Source organism: Aotus nancymaae, unplaced genomic scaffold, assembly GCF_030222135.1.
Source record: "Aotus nancymaae isolate 86718 unplaced genomic scaffold, 86718_ANA_hifiasm-v0.15.2.pri h1tg000077l, whole genome shotgun sequence".
Taxonomy (NCBI): domain Eukaryota; kingdom Metazoa; phylum Chordata; class Mammalia; order Primates; family Aotidae; genus Aotus; species Aotus nancymaae.
Genome location: NW_026988492.1, coordinates 12,237,311 through 12,251,313, shown reverse-complemented (window position 1 = coordinate 12,251,313; position 14,003 = coordinate 12,237,311). Strand labels below are relative to the sequence as shown.

Sequence of the window (14,003 nt, the reverse complement as noted above, 5' to 3'; positions counted from 1 at the left end):
AGATTTCATTATTGTAAACACCATACATGTTGGGCATATTCAGAGATGCTGGGAAGAACGTTCACCAGATGCTGATGATGTGATTGGAAGGAATTCTGATCCTTTTTTATTTCTATACTGCTTGAATTTCTTTTTTTTTTTTTTTTTTTTTACAATGAGCATATCGTAAAAAATACAAAAGTAATTAGAGTGTCCTTTCAAACTTTTCATTGTAAATACTATTAATAATCAATTCTGGTGATACTTAACCACCTTAAGAAGGAAAAGGCCTTCAGTTTTGTTCATTAAAGATAAACAGCACTGGCAGCTGACTTTGATTTTTGTCATCTAGAATTTTGGCAAGTTTTAAAGAGCCTCTTCCCCTTCTTTTTTCTTGCTGGCAATAACTGAGCTATGTATTTTAATCTGATGTAATTCCTGAGTAGAGTTTCACCTTGTTATTTGAAATCAGATGAGTTAAACGTTTTCTATATCTTTCCTTTCAAAATATAATAAATTGAGTTTTGCTAATGCAAAACAGGTAGTAGCCACTGGGTGAAAAGAACATTTCTCACATCTGATCTGAAGAAATAAAAAGGGTTGTGGTTCTTGGCCTCTGTTGAAAGATGGCCAGATGAGCCTTCAAACATGGAGATTGGGGAAGTCCAGCGTGCAGTAGAGAGAATGTACGTTTGCCAGCCAGAAAGGTGTGTATATGTGTCCTGGCACCTCTGTTTACTAGCTGTGAGCTCTTGGGCCAGTTACCAAATCACTCCACATTTTACTTTCATTTTTCCAGAAAAAGAGCCCAATTCCTACCTTGAAGGTTCTTTTGAGGATTACAGATAAGAGTGTGTCAAAATACCTCACACAATGCTGTGTACTATACTATACTGCAGATGATAATGATTATTTTCATTCAATCAAAACTCTGTTAAGAAATTTTAATATTACACCTGTTTTGTGCTCCAAACTGACATACAGACATGTCCTGGGAGGAATCTGCTCCGAGGCAGTTATTTTTGGGGCCAACAAGACAGTCCCTGTCCCAGGGCACACACCAGCTTTGCTTTTGCTGCTCAACCCCTCTCTGCACTGCCTCACGATGGACTATCTTTACAGAGTCCTGCCATGTCTCTTTGATTCAAGTTGCTGTGCAGAGCCACAGACAGCTATGTCTCTTTTCCTCACAGTGGAAAAGCATTATTCATGCTGACAAATATGGTAAAGAGATCTTTTGAGTTTTACACAGGAAATCATTGACTAACTGCCCACCTCTCAGGAAAAAGCTCCCATACAGATCACATTCTACATCTCTCCTACCTTAAAGATGAGCTAAATTCATACACTGAGAAGAGACAGATGACATCTGACTACTTTAGCAGCAAGTCTACATGCAATTGTTCTCAAACCTATGGTTCACATATGGGGCTCTTTGACGAATACCTAAAACTCCCGAGGATATAAATATGTACGAACCCACAAGTCAAACCAACATTTTTCTATTAGATTCCAGTACTGCCAAGCTGCAGGTGGTACCAAAGGTTTAGAAAGCATTAACGGGCTAAAATTTTGCAGCAGAAAAAATTCCACCCATTGACTGAATTTCTGGAGGGGGAGCACTGGGAAAAGGGCACACTGGTGCATTTCCGTGGAGGAACATTTAACTGGGTCTTGAACGTCTGGGCTAGGGACCTCTATTCTCTAGCACGACACACTGTTGTAGGCAGATGTCGACACAAAGAGGGCTGAATGAGAATCCTGGTGGATTCTCCCAGCTGACCCAGAGAATGCTGAGCACAGATCCGTAACACCAGTGGGTGTAACTCCAAGGATTCCTACACACACCAGCTGCTGGAGGTCAGCCCCGAACCAAGGAGATTGTAGATTCATAGCTGGAGCTTTAGCTGGAGTCTCCCGAGCCTTGGCCACATTACACAGCTAGGAGCCCTGTTGGTCCAGTTCTGTGTTCATTACCTGTGTGACCCTGGAGAGTTATTCACCTTCTCAGTCTGCATTTGGAAAATGGGGGATAATAATAGTACTTAACAATGATTATAACGTTTTTAGAATAGAGCCTACCACATAAAAAGTAGTATGGAAGTGTTACGTATCTTTTGAAACTTTTCCATTTATCAAACCTCAAAACCCCCTTATCACTCTCAGTATCATTCATAGCGGCAGAGTATGGTGGCTCACGCCTGTAATCCCAGAACCTTGGCAGGCCGAGGTGGGCGGATAGGTTGAGGTCAGGAGTTTGAGACCAGCTTGGCCGATAAAGCGAAACCTCGTCTCTACTAAAAATGCAAAAATTAGCCAGGTGTGGTGGTACATGCCTGTAGTCCAAGCTACTCAGGAGGCTGAGTGAGGCATGAGACTCGTTTGAATCCAGGAGGCAGAGGCTGCAGTGAGCTGAGATCGCACCACTGCACTCCAGCCTGGGTGTCAGAGCAGTCAGTTTACCAAAAAAAAAAAAGTTCACTCATAAATTCATTAAAAAAATATGTACTGAGCATCCATCATATGCCGGCACCATGAGTGGTACTGACTCTGCATCAGGGAGCGGAGACGCCTGGGTTTTGTCTGTGTGCAACTTATCCTACTTCAGGTAGAAAAAGGTGCCATGGGAGGGGAATCGCCTTGACTTCCTGTTGCCCCATCTCCCAGTGATACAGTTTGGATATTTGTCTCTTCCAAACCTCATGTTGCAATGTGATCCCCAGTGTTGGAGGTGGGGTCTGATGGGAGGGAAGCGGGTCATGGGGGAGGGTCCCTCACGAATGGCGTGGTGCCATGGGGAGAACTGCTTGTGGAAAAGGGCCTTGCACTCTCCTCTCTGCTGCCCCCTCTCTCGCCTGCTCCCCACTGCCTTCTCACATGAATGGAAGCTTTGTGAGGGTCTTACCAGAGAGAGATGCTGACACCATGCTTCTTGTCTAGCCTGCAGAACTGCAAGCCAAATGAATCTCTTTTCTTTACAAATCACCTAGCCTCAGGTATTCCTCACAGCAACACAAACAGGCAAAGACACTCAGCGCCCACACGGTGGATCCCCTTCCAAGACCAATCTCTCCAGTCACTGTGGAACCTGACCTGTCGGGTTCTTGGGCATCCTCCCTCTCAGTCCAGGATCCTCAGCCTCTCTCCCTGCACTAGCAGCTTCTCAACAGTGCTTAAATGTGCTAAAGTTTCTCTCACGAAAGCCACAGAAACAAAAAAACAAAACACCCCTCCTCAATTGCAGAAATGCACTTTCTGGCACTGCCTGGATCTTGGCTTCAATGTACACTTTGAGGGCAACAGGGGACACCTGATTATGCCACTCACTAGATGTTTGGTGACAGTAAGAAATTTATGGGCCATTTTCTCAGCCCGAGAAGTCCTTATGTTTCAGAGAAACATACCAAAGTTTTACAGAGGAAATGTGTCTGTGATTTACTTTTGAAAAATTTCTGCAAAAATACAATGAAGCAAACATGGCAAAATGTTAATAACTGTTAAATCTAAGTGATGGATATATGCTACCAGCTTTCTGTACGTTTGAACACTTTTATAATAAACGGTAAAAAGAAACGCAAATCCTTCTCTGACTCCATGTCTTTCTCCATCTCTGGTCTCGCTCCTGACTGGCTTCTTGGCAGAACTGTCTATGCTTATTTTCTGTTGCTCCGTAACCCCCATCCATTCTGTAGCTCATTCTGCTCTGGATTTTACCTTCCTGTCCCTTCAGAGCAACTGTTCCCCCTGAGCTCTCAATGACCCTTGAGTGGTTACATTGGACAGATGCTTCTCCGCCTTTCTGTCTTGAACCCCATGAGCACACAGCGCTCTTGTCCAGGAGTTCCTCCCTTGGCTTCTGAGATGCCGTTCTCCTGGCATTCCTCCTGCTCTGTCCACCTTTCCTGCCCTTTGGCCAATTCTTCCTCCTCTGCATGCCCATTGTCAGGGCTCTGACCTAGATGTCCTCTTACCTTTTCTTCTTCACTATGTACAGGTTACCTGATCTACACCTGTTGCTTTCCTTTCTGCGTCTCAATAACCCCCAAACTTATGATTCCCAGTCCACGACCTTTCTTTTCAGTTTCACATCCATATACATATAGGATTCATCTAGTTTGTAATGCGGCTTCCTGCCAAATGTACGCTCCATGAAGGTGGCAAGCACTGCTCTTAGCAGGACCTCACATGTAAAAAACATTTAATATACAACTGTTGAATAAAGAAATGAATGCAGCAAATAGTAATTTTTAAAAAACCAAGATGTTTCCTAAAGATGCCTACTCTCTCTACTATCTTTATAATCAACACCATGACTCTTACTGCCAGGTGCCATAAATAGGAAAATTCTAGATTTTTGAAAACAGAAAAAAAACCCTGTCATTTATCATGAAAGGGAAGCCCTAGATTCCTCTCATGATGGCCATGACAAATGAAGAATTTTACACAAGAAAGAAGTAGGAAAAAAGCAGGCATGTCAGCCGTGAAAGAAGGAAAAGAGAGTACCACAAAGTAACTGTTTAAGGATATCAATCTTAAAAAAAAGGCAGTCACACGGTTAACTTGGGGAAGAATTCAGAAATGGTCGCTGTTTATCTGTTCTACGGTTATTACTGCACATGTAAACTGAATCACACAAAGGATCCTCATTCTCTAGCATCACGGGAGGAATACAAGTGTGAGGGTAGAGAAGAAGTATAACCCTGGGGATAGCAATCTGTCACTGAATAAGAGTAAAGAATCACACTCAATGATTGATACAGGATTCACACTTAAAAACCTCCCAGCTTGCCAAAGTTTGTGTGCACTAACAAAGCTGATAAATGGCGTTCTCTTTAAACCACAGAATCACGTGCACACCAATTAGAAAACGCCTGCCTCCTTCCCCTCCAGCTCTCTCTATCCTCACCTCTGTAGGGGAGGGGATCTTTGGGCATAACACTGCTTAGACGTGATGCTCCCATACAAACAACAGAGGAACTTGCTGCCTTGAAGACGCCCCATTCTGGCCGGGCATGGTGGCTGCCACCTGTAATCCCAGCACTTTGGGAGGCTGTGGTGGGTGGATCACTCACTTGAAGTCAGGAGTTTGAGACCAGCCTGACAAACATGGTGAAACCCATCTCTACTGAAAATAAAAAAATTAGACAGGCATGGTGGTGGGTGCCTGTAGTCCTAGCTACTCAGGAGGCTGAGGCAGGAGAATCGCTTGAACCCGGGAGGTGGAGGCTGCAGTGAGCCAAGATTGTTGCACCACTGTACTCCAGCCTGGGTGACAGAACAAGACTTTACCTGAAAAAGAAAAAAAAAAAGACACCCCATTCTGATGAATGTGGTGATAAGGGAAACAGGGCCTGCTGATGACTCAATCAGGGCCAAAATGCAGCCAGCACCCTGGGGTGAGGGGTGGAGAGGGTAGAAGCAGAAAGGGTGAGGTAGGGAGACTTCCACGAGCACCTAATATGTGCCCCAAATGCTCTCACAGACACGAATTATATCTTTAATGCACGAAAGGGATTCAAATTTCAAGGACTCTCCATGATGAATAATCAGTGTCTCTGTATTTATGCATAAAGTGAGATTTTTTGTAAACATAAAAGAAACACCAAAAAATTATTTCTATCTTATGTTGCTTCTAGGATCATAACCCTGAGTACATTTTTCTTGAAGAACTCAAACATGATAGACAAGTTAACAAAATAATTTGTAAGACAATACTTCAAAAATAGCAAGAAGAGGCTGGGCATAGTGGTTGCATACACCTGTAGTACCAGTAATTTGGGAGGCCAAGGCGGGCGGATTATCTGAGCCCAGGAGTTTGAGACCAACCTGGCCAACATGGCGAAACCCCATCTCAACAAAATAATAGACAGCAAGAAGAGCATGTACTGGGGGCACCACTATGCCATGCTTTTAATAATCTATTATTTGGCCCAGGCATTCTCTTCTTTGTAAAAGTTTTAAACATTCTACCTATCACCTTTTGTAAAACACTGTTGGCTCAATCACGAGACAATCTTAGGAGGCTTTACTTTCTCTCTTCTACACGTGTAACTTCCAGATTACAAGAATGGCAAAGTTCTAATTTAGTCCTTGGGGCTGCTCTTTAGGAAAGGTACATTTCTTTCACTTTCAACCACGGTCTAGATGTGGCTACAAGGCAGTCCTTCCCCACTGGCAAAAGGACATATCAACACAGTTGTCCCCATCTGCGATGGTAATGTCTCACTTTACAGACTCGACAGGTGCAGTGCTCCAATGCGGCCCGGGAGGCTCCTTTGTAGAATGGATGAGTCTGCCAACTCCTGTCTGTATCCACTTTGAACTCCCAAGGCAGAGGAGGCTGCAAATGGACCAAACACTGAGCAATGCTGGCCGTCCCCTGTGTGGCTCAGAAATTAAAAGCACACACCAGATAAGTGGGCTTATTCTTCTGTGAGAGCACAGGCAGCGTGCACATAATACCGAAAAGTGTTCTTTTCAGTGGTTCCTTGAACAGGGCTTTTCCCCGAGGCATTCTTCCTGGTGGTACAATGCTCACCTGTCATTTCCAGCTGTCTGGGCTCTGCAGGTCACCTGTAGCCAAGCCCTCTGATCACATCAAACAGCAGCTTTGCCTGGCGCCTGGAGCGGTGGCTTCGACGCCTGCAATGCAGCTGTGGCACTGAACTTCCATCTCAACAGGTGCTGAAAATCTACTCTCAAACTTCATAAAAGTGAACCTGATTATCACCAATTCTTCCTATGCTTATTATATGTAGCTAAATCAATCACTCTTATTCTTGGGGTCAGCTTTCCTATTCTCATTGTTAAACTCACTATATTACTTATGCTTGCATTTTAAAATATTGTTTTTGCCCAGCTACTTGGGAGGCTGAGGAAGGAGGGTTGCTTGAGCCCAGGAGTTTGAGACCAGCCTAGGCAACACAGATAGATCCTATCTCTTAAAAAAAAAAATTAAAATAGTCCTTTTATTAAGCACTGTTCACTTCTGCACTGTCATAGCTGGTCACCTCTTGTCACTTCCCTTCATTACTTCCACATAATAGCTTCTGTTACTTTCTAAGAGTGCTCTCAGAAACTTTGCTATTTGCTGACCTTTTTTTTTTTGGTCTGTAACCTGCATTTCCAACACTAACAGTTTTTATTTTCTGTCTTTTTAAAAAACAGTTTGCTTATAGCTGGGCATGGTGGCTCATGCCCATAATCCCAGCACTTTGGGAGGCCAAGGCAGGAGGATCGCTTGAGTCCAGGAGTTTGAGACCAGCCTAGGAAACATGGCAAAACCCCATCTCTACAAGAAAAAATAAAAGAAATTAGCCAGGTGTGGTGGCACATGTGTATTCCCAGTTACTTGGGAGGCTGAGGCAGGAGGATCACTTGAGCCTGGGAGGTTGAGTCTAAGGTGAGCCTCACCACTGTACTCCAGTCTAGGATACAGACCAAGACCCTGTCTGAAAAAAAACATCGACTTATAAACATGTCATCAATAAAGGTAAAATTTCTCCCTTCCTAATTATTCCTCAGAACTTTTTCCTGTACTACTGTGGGCTTGTTAGAAATGTAAGGCACAATGATAAATTAAAGTCATGGAATTAGGCTTTCAAAAACATAAAATGTAACAGCCACCAGACCCAGGTTTCCTTTGCTCTTAGGCACTCACCGAAAATAACAAGGGTTATGAAGGCCTGATTTGTTGCTCTTCTCATGGAGAATGAAATGCCATTAAGAGATTCACAGCTGAGTGAAGGTTGCAGCAGAGAGGGTTCTAAGTGATGTACTGCAACAGATAAATATTTATATCTCCACATGATAGTGTGAACCTGGGCTCCGGCTTTCAGAAATTGCTGTTATTATCATGTTTCACTCATTTTTTTTAAAAGCTTGAAGTGACAATTTAATACAGCATCAAATTAGTACTTCAGTGTAAAGTCTTGTTTCATTTAATGTTTCTGAAAGGTTAAATTATCTATGATCTTCATCGCGCCTCGGGCTATGTTTATAGATTACTCCTACAACATACTTTACATAAAAGAAAAGGAAAGGGTAAGGAAAGTAAGGGAAGAAAAGAAAGAAGTCTAGGCAGCCAGAAATTATGGATTGTTTTGGTGTACAATGACCAAATAAATAACTTAGACAACTTCCTTTGAGTGGATGTCTTGGTATGTTTGGGGATAATGGTCTGTGTCAGTTAATATAATTTATTTTTATTTCTAATCGTCTTGAAGTAAAGAAAAAAAAGCAAAGATGACTACATTTAAACAAATATAACAAATAAAACTTTACTGCTTTTCTTAAGTTTGACGAAATCAGGCTTAAAACAAACAAGCATTCTTCTGTAGTGTTTACACAAATTCTTAGTACTGAGATATGCAGAAATGCCTAAATGCACACATGGGTGTGCCTAATTCCATTTGTGACACACCATAATGAAGATCCATAAATAAAAAAATCATTAAAAATGAAGTAACTTTGTAAAAAATACAATCAAGTGCTTTATCAGACGTACAGATGCCATTTGTTACAAGAAGCACAGAATGGCTGTTCCACGCATGACCGCTGGCGGGGGGCTTTGACAAGCCCAAGGCCTCTGGAGAGCCGCATCCCAGACAGGAAGCTTAGCTGGTATCAAAGGCAGGAAGATTCCAGAATGGCCTCTGTACCCCACACACAATGGGGAGCTGGGCCCTGAGTGGCCTATGCCTGTGGGTGGGAGGCTGAGCATTTGAGCAGGTGCACCCAAGAATAGGTGTGCCAGAGAGCATGTGAGGAACTGGGGTCCAGCCAAAGTGTTGGAGGTGCTAGACAGAGCCTGTCAGGAACACATGGGTGCAGGGACACTGAGGATATCAGCATGGTCAGGGAGTAGGCCCAGGGGCTCCTCCTCCTAGCAAAACCCTTGAGGGGTGCTGATAGGGTCCAGGGCTGAGATTCCCCACCCTCCTCTTTTGCAGAAACAAAACTCTCTGAAAAAGAGCTTCCCTAAATTAGAGTCAGAGGGCTTCCCAAGCATTCCAGAGGTGAAAATGAAGCTATGAGTTCAGCAAGACTCTCAGACACTAAGGAAAGCAAGTGTAGCTAGAGATAGGATGCCCAGATTTCCTTCAGGGAAGGCCGTGCTGCCCAGCTGAGGGTGTGCGGTTCGCAGAAGGCCTGCAGGGGCAGCTCCTTCTAGGTCTGCCTTCTGAGGGCAGCCTGTCATTTCAGCCCAACATAAGAGCCTCTGGGGGCATGTTCCATAGTGCCCTGCCAGGTTAGCCGAGGCTTGACTGAGCCAGCATGGCAGTCTGACTTCTCCCTCTGCCCAATCTCACTTCTTTCCTCTTCCCTACATAAGCTTTGATCCTGATCAACATGTTAACCCCAAACTGTCTCAGCATCTGGTTGGGCGAGTCACTGTGTGTGAGAGTCGGCAGACTGAGACAACAAATTCAGGCTCCCAGGAATTACAGAGGTGGGGACTCTCAGGAATAGGTTTGGAACAGTTATGCACAAAATGTTCAAAGAAACCAAGGATGCAATTTCAGAGATGAGCATAAAACAAGAAACTATCAGGAATGAACGGTCAGATTTTGAAAAACCTTCTGGAAAACATTTAGAATAAAAAAGCTAATTGTTGAAATAATTAAATAAAGAATACAGTTGAAGAGAGACTTAGGACTGGATGATATATTTTGAGGAATTCACCCAGAATTGGGCAGAGATGTTTGGAGATGGAAAACGGGAAAGAAAAGTTAAAGATGGGAAGCCAGGATGAGCATGTTAAAGATGTAACGTTCAAGAAACAAGACAGAGGTGAGGCTGAAAGAGAAAAGGACTGCAGAACTTCCAGACCCTGGGGAAGAAGTGCTGCAGGGAAAGCATGCTGGGGAGTGCGCTGGGCAGCACCCTGCAAAACCTGGGAGCAAACGGCTGACGACGTTGGGAACAGAACGCTACAAATGTCGTCATCAGCAAGCTACGATACACCGCTCAGGCCACGGGAACTCCCAAGATGACAAATACCTTCCCTGTTTCTCAGAGAGAAGCAAGATGTGTCCGCAACTTCGGATGGCAGGAGAGGGTCTACTGGGAGCTTGTGTTTAGTCTCATAATCTGATGGTACTTACGGCACTGAGAATATCCAAACACTTTCCAAATTTCAATTGATCAGTCCTCCAGAAAAATGGACAAAAGAGCCGAAGAGCAGACTCAGAACTGAGGGCTCAAAATGTTCTGTTTTCCTGTCACTCACAGGGGCACATGAGCATCACCTGGGAGCCTGGTAGAAAGGCGGCCTCCAAGGACTCCCTGACGCTCCCTGCCCCATGGCCCCTCCAGACCCACCCAGTCAGAGACAGCCCTGATGAAAGTCCAAGCACTGATGCAACGTGGAACCTTTTCTCTTTTGGTGCTATAACCCTCTCCACTCTTGTTTTTGTTTATTTTCTTAGCTTTTATGGTCCCTATTTTCTCAGTTTTGCTCTAATGAAGCCTCGTCCTTTGCATAGTAACACCAACGTCTCTGACCTTCAGAAAGGATAAGCGGATTGTAGTCTGAGGTGGTTTCAAAGAAGTCACATGCTTACCCTAAAATCCTTGACTGAAATTTGAGGTGCTTAGCTTATTTAACAGGGAGTTCAGATTTTGGGGTGAAACTTCTGGATTCAACTGAAGGTATTAATTGTTCCCCAAATAAAAGGATAAGAAAGGAATTTAAGTTATATTGATCAATTTTACCCATTTATTGATTCAATCACTTTGAAATTAAAAAGTAAATTAAAATACTGTGTTTCAAAAGCTATTAAAACACTCAACTGTTTCAACTGAAAATAAAATATTCAAGTGATTATCATGCCTCAGCCTCCTGAGCAGCTAGGACTGGAGGCATATCACATGACCCCTAGCTAATTTTTTGTAGTTTTAGTAGAGACTGGATTTCACTGTGTTGGCTAGCCTGGTCTTGAACTCCTGGCCTTGAACTCCTGGCCTCAAGTGATCCATCCACCATGGCCTCCCGAAGCACTGGGATTACAGGTGTGAGCCACTGCACCCGGTCAATACCTTTCAATTTTAATTAAAGTTGACGCTGTATGATAACAAAGCTCCCAAAGAATTCAGGTCAGTGGGGGGAAAAATCAGTCGATTCAAGAGAAAAAGACATTCAAGTTGGTTCTTTACCAATTTTGTCCTTTTTAAATGTTCTAACATTCTTTAGCTAATCGGCTGATAATCAACATTTATAAGACCTGAGTTCCTTACAGCCTAACAGAAATGTGAAAAGAATATTTACACCAAAACATTATTTTCCCAACTACAAGTAAGAGAAAACCAAATGAAGTAAATGAAATTTATGAAAGTTTGCTGTGCTTAATATGAATTCTCCATTGGTCTGAGAGATGATGCTTTCCTTTCTTTGCACAGAGTGGACACTGGGGTAGAATTTGGGCAGGAAATAAAGAATAGAGCATGATACTGGAATTGGGGGGGAAATCTAACTCCTTATGGCTGAAATCTTCATAATTCTGCATCAGTGCCACAGCCTACCAGAAACCAGGCCCCCTAGTGGATTAAAAGAGTTAAGGACCTAACGCCACATTAGAATGATTTCAACACTGAGGTGTAGGAAATTGAATACAATAAAAATATTTAATTAAAAATCTGATTCAGTCACTCATTTAGCACTTTGTATTTTTTCTTTTCTTTTTTTTTTCCTGAGACACAGTCTTGCTCTGTTGCCCAGGCTGGAGTGCAATGGCACAATCTTGGCTCACTGCTACTTCCACTTCCCGGGTTCAAGCGATTCTCATGCCTCAGCCTCCTGAGTAGCTAGGACAACAGGCATGCACACCAGGCCCAGCTAATTTTTTTCTTTTTTGTATTTTTGATAGAGATGAGGTGTCATCATGTTGGCCAGGCTGGTCTTGAACTCCAGACCTCAGATGATCCACCCGCCTCGGCCTCCTAAAGTGCTGGGATTACAGGTGTGAGCCAACACGCCTGGCCCATTTAGTACTTCTTATATACCAGACATTGCTCTGAGCATATTATAAATATGAATTCACCTAATTAACACAACACCCAAATGAAGGGGGTATTATTATCCAAACATTATAGGCCAAGAGGTGTTGAGAGTGTAGGTAACTTGCCCAAGGTCATGCAGCTGGCCAGGGTCATGGCTGGGACTGGAAAGTGGCTAGCTGACTCCAAGTCCTTGCTCTTCAAACACCTGCCGCACCACACTGCTGGGAAGGGTGGTTTGTCAGAAAATTAATCTCAGGAAGAATGTATTCAAACATTCAAATAACTAGTAATGTTCTACTTCTCCAGAGGCTGGACCTGGGTAATTTTAACCCTCCAGAATATAGCTGCAACTGTGGCTGCATTTCATTAAAACAAAAAATAAAGGAAAAGAGAAAAAAAGGGCTGTCGGGTAACCAAAGCTGTCAGAAAGTCCATGCAATTCACTCCACAGGAGAAACCCTCTATGAGAACCTCTCAATGCCTGATATGCAACTGAACAAGCTGCATTACTTGTCCAGACTTGGAAAGTTCAGAAGCCCAGAGAATTCCAAGGTAAGAGCAACAACAAGCAAGAAACAGAAGTAGGAACTGACGATCACTACTGAAGCAGGAGACAGAAAGTTTCCAAGATAAACCCTAAAAGTACGCTAGGCCCACATAAAGTAGGAATGAAGGCCTGACATATACTTCAAACACCTCTGAGCATCTCAGGCCTCAGGGAGAGAAAGACAAAGCTTGATAGGCCTCCCTGGGGTTATCAATGAGAGGCCTGTGTCCGGTCACACAGAATCACACGAGGGCGTGCCAGGCTGAGCTCACTACCCTGTAATGTTCATTAAAACCCTGTAAGGAAGTGGCATACGAGCTGAAGAACATTCAAATAGAAGCCAGGCTGGCAGAGGGCTGGGCAGCCAGTGTGCACTGTAGTCTTTCTCTGTAGAACAGCATTTACTAAATGTACACTACACGTTGGCGTGGCTTTTGCTAACTGCTGCAGGTGTGGTGTTTGACTCAGCGGACCTGAACTTCCTTCAGGAATACCGCCAACCTGAGCGAGGTCCCGGCCCTGCCCTCAGTGAGCCTAGCAGGGGTCACCCTGAACAGGGCAGTATCAAATAAGCTGTGCGGATGATGAGCCTTTTATGAGGTTTCTGTGGAATTCTCTGATCATGGAATTAACACGGTTACTCTTCACTGTTGCTGTCTTTTTAAAAACCTCTTCTATATGAGATTTTGCTGAGATATACACAAGTGGCATGTTCATCTTCAATGGTCAACGTTTGTGTCACCCATACATTTTCTTGTCCTTTTTTAAATGTAATTTAAAAATGGACAAATTGGCAAAACCAGAAACCAAAACAAACGGTGCTGCAACTGTGGCTGTATTTACACATGGCCTATATTGCTAATTAGCAGCCTATATGGATAATTTTTTAAAGTTCTCTGACATTCTTGTATGTATCTCAGGTTGTGGCAACAATGTTGTTTTATCAGGTCAGGTGTCCTGTGTCTTCCCTGTGGGGAACTCCTTAGAGTCAACTCTGTCGGCTCTTAGTACCAAGACCACTTACATTTCTCCTTGGCAACAGACTCAAACTATCAAGCATGCTGGTCATCTTGACATGAATGTCTACGCTCATTCCAGGCTCCATTTTGTGCCTTTATCTTTCTGCCTCTTCCTTTTCTTTTTTTCATTTATTCTATCTTGTATTTCCAACTTCTTTGAAGGCCACCTTAAATCCTTTCTGGAATAAGGTCAAGAGTGAATACATGAATGAATGAATGAATGAATGAACGAATGAACGAACGAAATGCAGGTGCAGACGCTGAGTTCAGAGATCATCCAAGAGGCAGATTGTAACAGGTTAGGATCTATGTCTCCTGACTTCAACTTAGTGCCCTTTAAATAATTTATATTAATAACATGATTCGCAATCACTAAGACCCTGCAAATTATGTTTAAAATATTCCGTTTGTAAAAAGAAAAAAATATAGATGTTGGATAAAGGAGACTTTTCCGAATA

General features: G+C 43.3%; 1 protein-coding gene across 3 annotated transcripts in view; it reads right to left on the bottom strand.

Annotated features, from left to right (window-relative positions):
• PIP4K2A (phosphatidylinositol-5-phosphate 4-kinase type 2 alpha) overlaps positions 1-14,003 on the bottom strand; it is a 175,820-nt gene that overhangs the window by 37,681 nt on the left and 124,136 nt on the right. The window lies entirely within an intron of this gene.